This window comes from Terrapene carolina, unplaced genomic scaffold (assembly GCF_002925995.2).
Source record: "Terrapene carolina triunguis isolate 2854851 unplaced genomic scaffold, T_m_triunguis-2.0 Scaffold66, whole genome shotgun sequence".
Lineage (NCBI taxonomy): Eukaryota > Metazoa > Chordata > Testudines > Emydidae > Terrapene > Terrapene triunguis.
In genome coordinates this window covers 26,457,126-26,469,870 of record NW_020664417.1, presented here as the reverse complement: position 1 = coordinate 26,469,870, position 12,745 = coordinate 26,457,126, and the positions used below count along the sequence as shown (strand labels likewise).

At 40.4% G+C, this 12,745-nt stretch overlaps 1 pseudogene; it reads right to left on the bottom strand.

Moving 5' to 3' along the window:
• The window catches only part of LOC113406012, a 99,727-nt pseudogene extending 88,233 nt beyond the window's left edge, over window positions 1-11,494 (bottom strand).
• Between the last annotated feature and the right edge of the window lie 1,251 nt (window positions 11,495-12,745).

Here is a 12,745-nt window from a genome sequence, read left to right as displayed (position 1 = left end):
GGGTAATCCTTGCAAAAGGGCACGAAATGAACTGTTCGGTTCAAGATGGCCAATAAAAGGCGGTAAATGGTTGTCTTCTGTAGCTTCCACGGGAGCCCAGGACCGACAACATGGAAAAAGCAGCGGAAGCTGTGTGGCTGTGTTCACGGTGGCCAAGGACATTTTAAGTGGATTCAACATACCAGGAGACAGGCGGTACACCGTGCTGCACCGTCTGCTGGTAGCATGGCATCTGCCGTAGCTTTCACACAGGAAGGAGCGAGTGACGGCATACACCCAGAAAAACCCGCGTGAATGTTTTTGCCCCATCATGCACTGGGAGCTTAACCCACAATTCCAATGGGTGGCAGAGACCGCAGGAACTGTGGGATAGCTACCACAGTGCACCGCTCCGACATTCAGTGCTAGCCTCGGTACTGTGGACGCACTCCACCCAATTCACGCGCTTTAGTGGGGACACATAACATCGAATGTAAGAACTCAATTCTGGAAATTTAAATAATTTCATACTGTAGACGTACCCTTAGTCATATTAGATAGTCAACTCTCCATAGTCAAGTTAGTGTTAATGTATGCATTTTATATACATACTGTACTTCAGGTACTGTCAATGGATTTTAATAAAATTCTTGCCCTCTTTTCAGAAGAGATCTGTCCCTCACAAAGTTGCAATATATAAAGTGGGCCTGATTCACCAGTTACATCAATTTTACACCATTTAACTCCTTTGCTTTCTCTGTAGTTACAGGTGTAAAACTAGTGTAACAGTGGTGAATCAGACCTAATATATAGTTTATTTTAGGCCCAGTTCTGCACTCCATTGCACCTTGTATAGTCATTCTCACCTCAGCAAAGTGAAAAGAAATGACAAACCCAACTCAGTCAGAAATAACCCACTTCGCCCTCAACTTTCCATAATTGTTAGTGACTACATCACAGGTGGTGGGGGGGGGATGTCAGAATTGTTCTGACTTTTTTCAAAATTATACGGACACATTTTTCCAAATTTCAAGACATTCTAAGCTACATAAGATGCAAGGCACTGAAGAATCAAACACATTTTATGTATTATGTGTACATACTTTTAGTTACCTGAGTAGTTCCACTGAGGTTAATGGGGCTGCTCACATGCTTAAAAGTTAGGCATGTGCTTAGATACTTTGCTGATTCAAGGCCCTTGTTACCCAGTACAGTATAGCTGCAGTATTGAAGTTTTTTTTTCCTTAAAAAGAAAACAGATCCCTTTGGGATTTGGACATGATAGGAACCCAGGAGTGTTCTTTCCTTTGTTTGGTAGTGAAAATAGTGCATATTTTCCCAAATAGCCTTAGCTAAGAAACTAGCCTTAACTAATCTATCGTGCCTTGATATATTTCAGTTCATATGGGATATCAGCTGCTAGAGACAGGTTCCCAATATGGGACTATACCATATGTAAATGCTCCCTGTAAATTAAAGCGTATGGACTGTGGCTTGATTGTCTGAATGATTAACTATTACAGTTACCAAAGACAACTAAACTATTAATATAACTTTTTTTTAGCCAAATTCCTAGCTAGTACACCTGAACAGATATATGTGGGGTATGAATACTACAGAGCAGCTCCAGGGAGGCTCCAGCCTAGTGGCTGGAGTAGCCTCTTTATCCCTTGGTGTGGCCCCTACTACAGGAAGGATTGGAAGATCCATATCATACTTCTCTATGCCTTTCTATGGTCTACCCTCACCCATCACCTGTAAAGAGGAGTCAGGGTTCTGTGCTGTGTAGGAGTTGCACATCCTTTGCATGGGGCCCCAAAACAGCAACTCCACCTTCTCTGCAAAGCTAAGCCTTCCACTGCTTAAGAGGAAGGGGCAGGATTTATTCCATAGTGAATCAGAATTATAATACTTACTCATCTTTGTAAAAGTACTTTGAGAGCTACTATATTGTACACAATATGCATCAACTCCTTTCTACATGTGGTAGAGAGAGTTTAAGTGGTTTGCCCAAGATCATACAGAGAATCAGATGCAGACCTGGACACTGAATCTAGGTCTCCCCCTTTCCAGGCCTCAGAGATGAACAGTTACAGCTAAGAACATAGATTCTGTACAGTATGTAAAATGGTTTATAAATGTATATTGTGTCATGATACAAACATTAATTAATACTTCTCAGCTATTGATTACATATGTATAGCGTAATACGTTTCTAAATAACTAATGTTTATCTAATGGAAGATGTTATATGTTTAAGATATCTTAAATGTACATTAAGCTTCCCAAAGATACAACTGCAGCAGACTCAAAGAGACTCTGAATCAGGGGATGAGAACAGGAAGAGTAGATGCTGCACTCAGCTTGAGGAAGAGATTTCATCAAATAGACAATTTGAGCAATAATTGTGGGGATTCTCTTTAATCTCCTAGCTAGTTGCAGAAATGTAATATATATATATGTGCCAGACATCTATATTTGCCTGGAAGTTTGCTCAATGGTCCCAAAAGGCCATGTGACATACAGGTTCAATACAGTACTTTGCTTTATGAAGAGAGGGATTGGGACCCAATATTTGAGTGAACTAATAGTCCAGTTAAGTGTTTCCTCCTAACTTCTCTCCTTTAATCTTTTTTAATGATTAATTTCAAGTCATAGTCAAGCAACAGTATTAAAATATTTGATATCTATGCAATTAACTCCTCATTTCATTCTTTTGGTCACTGAAGCTGCTGACTTCTGCAGAACATGAAAGTTGGTATCTGTTTTTTTCCAAAATGTCTTTCATAGGCAGTATTGATTAATGACACTGGTGATCAGATTAAGAAATTATGTAGAAATTATCCATTGCAGTGGATGCAGTAGCAATGGATACCTGTTAGTGTTTCCATTTTACATATGTCATCCTATTTTAAGCATCTCCCCACTATTAGTGTTGGTGAATAGGATGCACCCTAGATTTCCCTCTGAGAGGATTCATATTTTAATGGTCAACTTGTCGATGTGGAACTGCCCAGGGTAATTTCTGGCTTAGCGCACAAAACCAGCAATAATCTCCGTCTGATTTTGGTGCTGGATTGGGTATCTGAGTGGATGAGGATTAGACTTTTGTTATGGTCACACCTTACCTCTTCTGATTTGAGGCCACAGATCATCTTTTCTCCAATCAGGGCAAGGGGTCTATCTGAAACCCAACCAATTCAATCAGTTCAGCTGATGACCATTGACTGAATATTAGAGTTCCCCTCTACCCATTATGATAGCCTTAAAGCACTCCCTCACTTTGGACCCCCTTCACAAGAGACCACGATATACAGAAGATCTGTAACAAGGGACCAGTTTTAAGAGCTGTGTTCTGAGTTTCGCCAATTGTGGCATACATAATTAATGAAATCCCTTATCATAGCTTAGTTGGTAGCAAAGAGGTTTTTCTTGTTGATCAGCATCCACAAGGCCCTGAGATGTGGAACTGTAGGGAAGAGGCAGCTTGATGAAGCCACATTGTCTTTATTTGGAGAGAGAGTCAAATATTCCTTGCTGCAAGGATTCTTCCATCAACTTAGCTGGCAAGATCAGATTTAGAATCAGGGGGATTAGGGGTTTTGGTAGAAGCATGTCAAAAGGCAACAAATAAGAGATAATCTCTTCTAGAGATCCAGTCAGATTTGGCTAGAGAATGGAGACCAATTGTAGCAGAAGTCCAGAGAGTGAGAGAGCAAGCCTTGGAGACTAGAATGACAGTTCTCTTATTTCTGTATTTAAGATTCGTATCTCTTAAAATGTAAGAACATGGAGGCAACAGAGCGTGATGGCAATGAGCTCTGCCCTGATCTTTCAATATCATTTTCTACACAAGTTTATTTGCTAGTCTGAGGCTGGCATTTCAAATCATAATACTCACTGTAGTGCCATAGAAGGAAAACGATAATAGACAGATGCGCTAAATTAGAGTTTCTGATACGTCTGAATTAGTCTTGTTAAGAGTAATATAAGAGCATAACAAAACCTGGGGATATTTTTCTTTGAACTTTTTCTCCTCAGAAAGATAGAGGAAAGACCAAATGACAGACTTCTGAGAGAGAGAGAGAACTAAAATAACAGCAAATACATTGTTAGTATAAGGAAACCTTTATCTTATTTTACCTCACCTTTCTATAGAGACTTAGTTATTTTATTGAATGCACTTTCCAGTTTGCTTGTTGAAACAAGCAGAAATCAGAGATTCAGGTGACCATCCAAACTTTCACATGCTTTGCTGATGGACTGGGAATGGTCCACAAAGGGTATTACTTTACCAGTATCACTGGTAAGTATTGGTAAATATCAGTAAGATAAGACAGTATTGCTGTCTAGAGAAGATTGGTTTTTGGATTGTTGCTGGAACCCAATAAATGCCTCATGAACCTATAAATACAATTTCAAACATGCTGTGATAAAGTAAATAGACTTCATAATTACCATGCAAGTTTAACTGTGAAATCTCATTAGAATACTATTTTGTTCCATTAAGTAAACTGAGCACAGTGGAATCACCATGAGACTTCGTGGCAAATCACAAGTCTGCATGATCATTTGCATGCTGAGTATTTATTTGTGTTAAGCCATTGGAAATGGGCTAAAACTAAGTTTACATGGGTGTGCCATATTATGGCTATTTCATTAACTGCCTGCCTACTTCTCACTCATCAACTTATCGGATCACATCTGCTTGTAAACTGATGGCATTTGTATACAATTCCCTAAGTATGTTTTTCTATAAATGCCTGATACCTTTATAGTACTACTATACTAGGAAGAATTATATTACAGTTTCTAAAGTTAAAGTGTTTGAATATTCTTATATGGAGCATCTCAATTTAACTTCTGTATGTTTACATTATTTAATTTTATTATTCTCAAGGTCATTAATGAATTACAATTATAAATCACATAAGGCAAGGCAGTTATGACTCACTGACCCACTATAGAGTAAAGAAGTTTTATTCAGTATTCTTCTTCTTGGTAGTCCATCGAATCCGATGATGACAAATCTGTGCAGATCATCAGTTGTTGGTCTCATGGTGTGCCCTCTGGTGACTGTACAAGCCAATTCTTGAGGTGCACATTTTGCTGCAGATGGTGCATGGGAAGTTTGCGGTCAGTGGATTGTGCGCTGCTGATGCTCTGTGACGTCATTTGCGTGCCTCTTGTAGACACCGGCAGCGGTCTTCCTCAAAGGCGATGCAGGTATTTCTGACTGTTGCACGCCACTGTGTTCTGTCACTGGCAGCGTCCTCGAGGTCCCTAGGTTTGATACTGCTGTAGTGCAGATTGGCTTTGATGGTGTCCTTGTAACGTTTCCGTGGACGACCTATATGCCGGATGCCCTGGGAGACCTCACCATACAGAAGCTGGCAGGGGATTCTGTTGGCATCCATGAGGCTGTCATGACCGGTCCAACGTAGCTGTGACTTCATGATCATCATTTCAATGCTTGTCATCTGGGCTGTCTCGAGGACCTCGAGATTGGGCACTTTGTCTTGCCAGCGGATCTTCATGATGTTGCGGAGGCAGCGCATGTGAAATGCTTCGAGCTGCTTGATGTGACGCCTATATAGTGTCCATGTTTCGCACCTGTACAAAAGAGATGAAAGAACAACAGCTCTGTACACAAGCAGTTTTGTTGACATCCAGATGTTGTGGTGATTTAAAACTTTGACACGCAGACAGCCAAGTGCCTGGCTTGCTTTGGATATTCGTGCATCGATCTCATTATCCAGTGATCCATCACTGGATATGACACTACTCAGATATTTAAAGTTCTCCACTACTTTCAGCTGAGTGCCGTCGATGGAGATACTCGGGACAGAAGCATTTGATCCAGGTTCAGGTTGATGGAGAACTTCTGTCTTTCCGAGGCTGATAGTTAGTCCAAAAAGTTGCGAGGCCTCAGCAAACTTGTTGACAATGTGCTGAAGATCATTTTCAGTGTGAGCCATGATGGCACAGTCGTCAGCAAAGAGTGCCTCAAGAAGGAGTTTCTGCATTGTCTTAGTCTTTGCATTCAGGCGACGGAGGTCAAAAAGTGAACCATCGTGCCGGTATTTCAAGTATATACCTCGGTCCAGATCTTTCAGTGCATGGTTAAGGACACATGCAAAGAACAGGTTAAATAGGACAGGAGCGAGAACACATCCTTGTTTCACGCCGTTGGTGATGTTAAAGGGGGCTTTATCAGACAATACTTCGCCTGTCATGCTGTCATGAAAAAGGCGTATAATCTGGACAAATTTTCTTGGGCAGCCAAGTCGTGTTAGAATGGTCCAAAGGGCTTCCCTGTTGACGGTATCAAATGCCTTTGTCAGATCTATGAAGACAGCATACAGGTGCGTGTTCTGTTCAATGCACTTCTCTTGTATTTGTCTGACAGCAAACACCACGTCGACTGTGCTCCGGCCAGGTCAAAAACCACATTGACTTTCAGGTAGATTTGACTCGGAAATACTGGCTATTAGGCGGTTCAAGATGATGCGGGCGATGATCTTCCCTCCAACAGAGAGGAGGGATATGCCTCTATAGTTTCCACATTCTGCTTTGCTGCCTTTGTTCTTGAAAAGAGAGACAATAGTAGCATCGCGAAGGTCCTGTGGTATGTTTTCATCCTCCCAGATGTTGATGATCATGCTGTGGAACGCTGCTGGTGCTGCTGGACCTGCTGCTTTATATCTCTCTGCTGGTATCCCATCTTTTCCAGGAGCTTTCCCTGAACTCATCTGGCTAACAGCTTTCTTAATCTCATCTATAGTGGGCGGAAAGTCAAGATCTGTCAGAGCAGGTTGTTGTGGAATTTCATTAAGGATATTATTATTCACGGTTGATGGTCTATTGAGAAGGTTGCTAAAGTGTTCTCGCCATCTTTCGTTGATGCCTTCTTTATCTTTAATCAGCATTGTGTTGTCTAATGAGAGCAATGGGGTGGTCCTTGGTTTAGAAGGTCCATAGACAGTCTTAATAGCACTAAAGAACATCTTTAAGTTGTGGATCTCAGCATAGTGCTCAATTTCTTTGGCTTTGCTCTCCCACCAGTTGTCTTGTATCTGACGGAGGTCTTTCTGTGTTTTGCTCTGAAGGTACTTGAAATGCTCCTGTTTAGAGACTGAGGAGGGGTCATTCTGCCATTCAATAAAGGCTTTTCTCTTTACTTCCAATGCTGAGCATATTTCTTCTTGGTTCTCATCAAACCAATCCTGATGTGTTCTTTTCTTTGGTCCAAGAGATGTTATTGCTGTGTCAGTCACTCTCTGCTTGAATTGGTCCCACTTTTCGGTTACAGTACCGATCAGTTGTCCGTGGGATGTCAGTTTGTCATCAAGACTCTTCTGGAATTTTTGAAACATTGAGCATCCTTCAGTTTGGCTATATTGAAAGCAGGTCGCACATGCTTAGGGCGTTTGTGCCGAGAAGGAACGATGTAGAGTTGAAGAGACGTCCTGACTAATCTGTGATCTGTCCAGCACTCTGCGCCTCGCATTACTCTGGTAATCAGTACGTCTCAGATGTCTCGCCTTCTAACAATGGCATAATCTATCAGATGCCACTGTTTGGACCTAGGGTGCATCCACGTCATTTTGTATTTGTCCGCTTGTCGGAACAGAATGTTGGTAATGGTCAGGTCATTTTCAGAACAAAGACTCAAAAGAAGTAGTCCATTACTGTTAATTTTGCCTACACCGTGTGGCCCGATTACTCCTTTCCAGTTCTCGCTGTCAGCCCCGACTCGGGCATTGAAATCTCCAAGTAGGAGTAGTTTATCTGTTACAGGTGTGGCCTTGATCAGTTTGTTGAGATCTTCATAGAATTGTTCCTTTGAGTTGTCAGAGCATGTTAGAGTGGGTGCATATGCACTGATGATGGTGACATGACGTTTGGCATTTAGTGGGAAGCGTAGCTTCAGCAATCTTTCATTGATACCCACTGGAAGGTCTGGGGGTTGATGCATCAATAAGGTTTTTATTGCCAGACCAACTCCGTGTATTCTGTCCTCTGTCTCAGTCTTACCCTTCCAGAAGAAGGTGTAACTACCTCCTGGTTGACTCAAGAAACCTTCCCCAGGCAATCTTGTTTCACTTAATGCCGCTATATCGATGTTATAACGGACTAGTTCTCAAGCAATGAGGGCTGTCCTTCTCTCAGGTCTTGCAACAGTTTCTCGATCCATGAGGGTACGAACATTCCATACACCAATGGTAAGTTTTCTCAAATATTTCTTTTGGTTTCAGCCGCAGATTGGGTTGAACTGCCAGCCGCGGCTTGCTGGCCAGTTGTTGTAGGGCAGGCAATTTTTAGGCCACCTTTTATAGGCCCCTCCCTTACTAGAGTGAGCAGTGCTGTCCTGAAGAGGGCTGCTCAGACGCCTGGGATGCTGCCGGGCAGCTCTGCTGCCCCAAGTACAGAGCTGGACGACCACCTATCCACAGGCCACCTGCATGCAGGATTGGGACTACGACTCCCAGTGGTAACCTCCACCTGTCGCTTTGCCCCTCCCCCATCACCACAGGACTTGGGTAGTATGATGATGATGATGTTTGATGATTTGCACAGGACCTGTGCGTGAAAGCTTTTGAGCGGTAGAGCCGTTGCACGGGAGCAATCCCACTCTCTCGACCTTAGAAGCCAGACACCAATGGTACGAAAAATCGTCACGACTGGTAACTTCTTTGGTTGCAGTGGATGGCCTTGACGTCTTTCGTGCCTCGTCAAGTCCTTCGCTTTCCACAAAGTGTTGCAGACCCGCCTTCTCGGCCGTTGGATCTTAGTGATCTCTTTCGCCCAATCCGCCGGAGCTGATGTTGCATGCAGGGGAGGCATATCCCAAATTCACTGAGGGTTTGAGTCCCATCAGTTACACTCACCTGGTTTGGCCGGCCTGTCGAAGCCGTTGCCCAGGGTGTGGCTGCTGCGCATGCTGCAGCTACTTGGAGCCACAGGTGAGAGCTAAGTGACAGGTGGGGACCAAAGTGGATGGACTACCCTCAAAGGGTACGACAAGTCCCCCCATCAGAGGTACTACCCCTCCCTGGCCACCCCATACACCCCATTCAGTATTATAGTTGACTTAAATTAGATGACTTAAAATATCAACAGAATTGCCTCAGGATTTAACCAACCATTTTGAGAGGAGATCCTTTCAAACCATCTTAAAAACTTAAACTATGCATCAGTTAGGTTGATTTAAACTAGGGCTGTCAAGCGATAAAAAAAATTAATCGCAATTAATTGCAATGTTAAATAATAGAATACCATTTATTTAAATATTTTTGGATGTTTTCTACATTTTCAAATATATTGATTTCAATTACAACACAGAATACAAAGTGTACAGTGCTCACTTTATATTTATTTTTATTACAAATATTTGCACTGTAAAAAACAAAAGAAATAGTATTTTTCAATTCACCTCATACAAGTACTATAGTGCAATCTCTTTATCATGAAAGTTGAACTTATAAATGTAGAATTGTGTACAAAAAATAACTGCATTGAAAAATAAAACAATGTAAAGAACTTTAGAACCTACAAATCCACTCAGTCCTACTTCAGCCAATTGCTCAGACAAACAAGTTTGGTTACAATTTGCAGGAGATAATGCTGCCCACGTCTTGTTTACAGTGTCAACTCAAAGTGAGAACAGGCGTTCACATGGCACTGTTGTAGCCAGCATCATAAGATATTTACGTGCCAGATGCGCTAAAGATTCTTATATCCCGTCATGCTTCAACCACCATTCCAGAAGACATGCGTCCATGCTGACAGGTTCTGCTCGATAACGATCCAAAGCAGAGCAGACCGACATATGTTAATTTTCATCATCTGAGTCAGATGCCACCAGCAGAAGGTTGATTTTCTTTTTTGGTGGTTTGGGTTCTGTAGTTTCTGCATCAGAGTGTTGCTCTTTTAAGACATCTGAAAGCATGCTCCACACCTCGTCCCTCTCAGATTTTGGAAGGCACTCCAGAGTCTTAAGCCTTGTGTCGAGTGCTGTATCTATCCTTAGAAATCTCACCTTGGTACCTCCTTTGCGTTTTGTCAAATCTGCTGTGAAAGTGTTCTTAAAATGAACATGTGCTGGGTCATTATCCGAGACTGCTATAACATGAAATCTGGGTAAAACAGGAGACATACAATTCTCCCCCAAGGAGTTCAATCACAAATTTAATTAAGGATTTTTTTTTTTTAAAAACAAGCATCATCAGCATGGAAGTATGTCTTCTGGAGTGGTGGCCGAAGCATGCAGGGGCATATGAATGTTTAGCATATCTGGCACGTAAATTCCTTGCAATGCCGGCTACAAAAGTGCCATGCGAATGCCTGTTCTCACTTTCAGGTGACGTAAATAAGAAGCAGTCAGCAGAATCTCCCGTAAATGTAAACAAACTTGTTTGTCTTAGCAATTGGCTGCACAAGAAGTAGGACTGAGTGGACTTGTAGGCTCTAAAGTTTTACATTGTTTTGTTGTTGAGTGCAGTTATGTAACAAAAAAAAAAATCTACATTTGTAAGTTACACTTTCACAACAAAGATTGCACAACACTTCTTGTATTAGGAGAATTGAAAAATACTATCTTTTTTATTTATCATTTTTACAGTGCAAATATTTATATTATTTTTATTACAAAGTGAGCACTGTACACTTTGTTCTGTATTGCAATAGAAATCAATATTTTTGAAAGTGTACAAAAATCCAAACTATTTAATAAATTTCAATTGGTATTCTATTGTTTAACAGTGCGATTAATCGCAGTTATTTTTAATCGCAGTTAATTTTTTTTAGTTAATTGCATGAGTTAGCTACAATAAATCGACAGCCCTATTTATGCACCCACTGGTATAATATCACAACATAGAATACTATGCTTTATAGCCTCATCCTGTACCAGGCAAAAAAAAATGGGTTTTTACCGTTGACTGCAAAGGGAAGGGAAATTCAGGCAGAACTGTGAAAAATATGGATCTGAAGGTTAGAAGCTCTGCATATGAAAGTGTATGCACTACTTCACTGCTAAATGAAACAGAGCAATTTAAGTTAAGGGTATATATTTCAATATTTATCCCAGATAACAATGGGAACAGAAAACTCTCTTTTTGGAATAAAAATCTAGAATTGCTTGTATTAGCCCATAACATTATTATCCCTGAGTCTCTTCAATGGGAAGAAGGGAGCAGATAAGGGTTTTAAGTGAAGTAGGGAGGAAACTAGATTAAACTATACCCTTTGCAGGACTAATTTTGTTATTGGGATCATTTTTCTGAGGCTCTCAGATACTAAAGTGATGAACATGTTTTATATAAGATTAATATTAGATTAGGCAGACAGAAAATGAGACTACATCCTGCTGGTCTTGATTTAGAACTTGTGTCTCCAAATGTGTTTATATTTGATTTGAGAAAATTACACTGGCTTTATCTTCAACATTGCCACTGTCAGTGCTTGCGTTTCCAGCAATATTCTCATCTTTGGCACTGCATTCCTTTCCCATTGTCACCAGGATTTGTAATTTCGTAAAATGTCAGTTGGAAAGTGCTTTCCTGAAGCCATTTTCAAAACAAACAAAAAATGCCACTTTGTAAAAAGCAAATGTTTTCACCGGATCTGGAGAATCTTTCACAGTCCCCTTATTGTTACAATAAGGAACTATATAGTAACTGTGATAAGGCTATGATTAAAGTGTTATGTAATGAAGTGAAATTACCAGCAGGCTGTGACCCGAAGAATTCACTGGAGGGATCTCTCAGTTTTTGCCACTAAATCATGTTTATTCCTTTTATCCCCTTGAAAATACCAAAAAACATTGTTCCCCCTCAAGATGATCCCATTCAAAATATCATTGAAACCAGATACTGTGAAAAGCATATTCCCTTGATCGTTATTACATAAATGCTACAATAAAATCTTTCCTTATAGTTTTACACTGATAAAATAGTGCCTTTCCTGAGGACAACATGAAGCCTAAATGGGAGTAATTAATTAATGAGGTTGGATTTAAAAATTATTTCAGGAGATTTGGACAGAAATGGGGCTCAGATTTTTCATTGGATTTGTGCCAGTTTATAGACAAAGTTCTGTTAATTTGAACATGTACTAAATTAATGCCCAAAGACCAGAGTAAGAACAGTATAATAAAAACTGCATAAATACAATATTCCCTATCATAGTATCACAATTAAGATTTATATACTCTCTTCAGTACTGTGATTATAATCTGAGTTTCATATAAAGATGGAGGGTGGGGAAGGGAAGAGACACTGGAATGTTAACTTTACTTATTGAATTCCTAACCTAAAAAAGTATTTTATAGCAATAACGGAGAATTCTGACAAATCAACGATTAGTAAGATTCTTCCTCTATATTCATCCTAAATGGCTCAGGAACTGTAAAAGGGATTTCATCCTTAGAATGCAGGATTTGAATCCAGCTCATAGTGGTAGTGAACATAAATGGTTTATTAACTCATGAAATGAATTGGTGGTCATATGCCTCTGACGGGCCTCTCTCTTGTGTAGCTAGAAAGGATTTCATTAACTTCTGAATCTTTCATGAATGATATATTAACTAAAATAATTTGGGCTTTCATTTGGCTTATGACTAATTAAAAAAACCCATAAAACATTTGTATATAATAATTTCAACTAACCATTCTAACAGGTGGGACATTTACATTGTTCAAGTGTCTGCTTCTTATGTATTCTGTATTTCTCTGCTATACTTTGGATGCAATACCCCAAAACC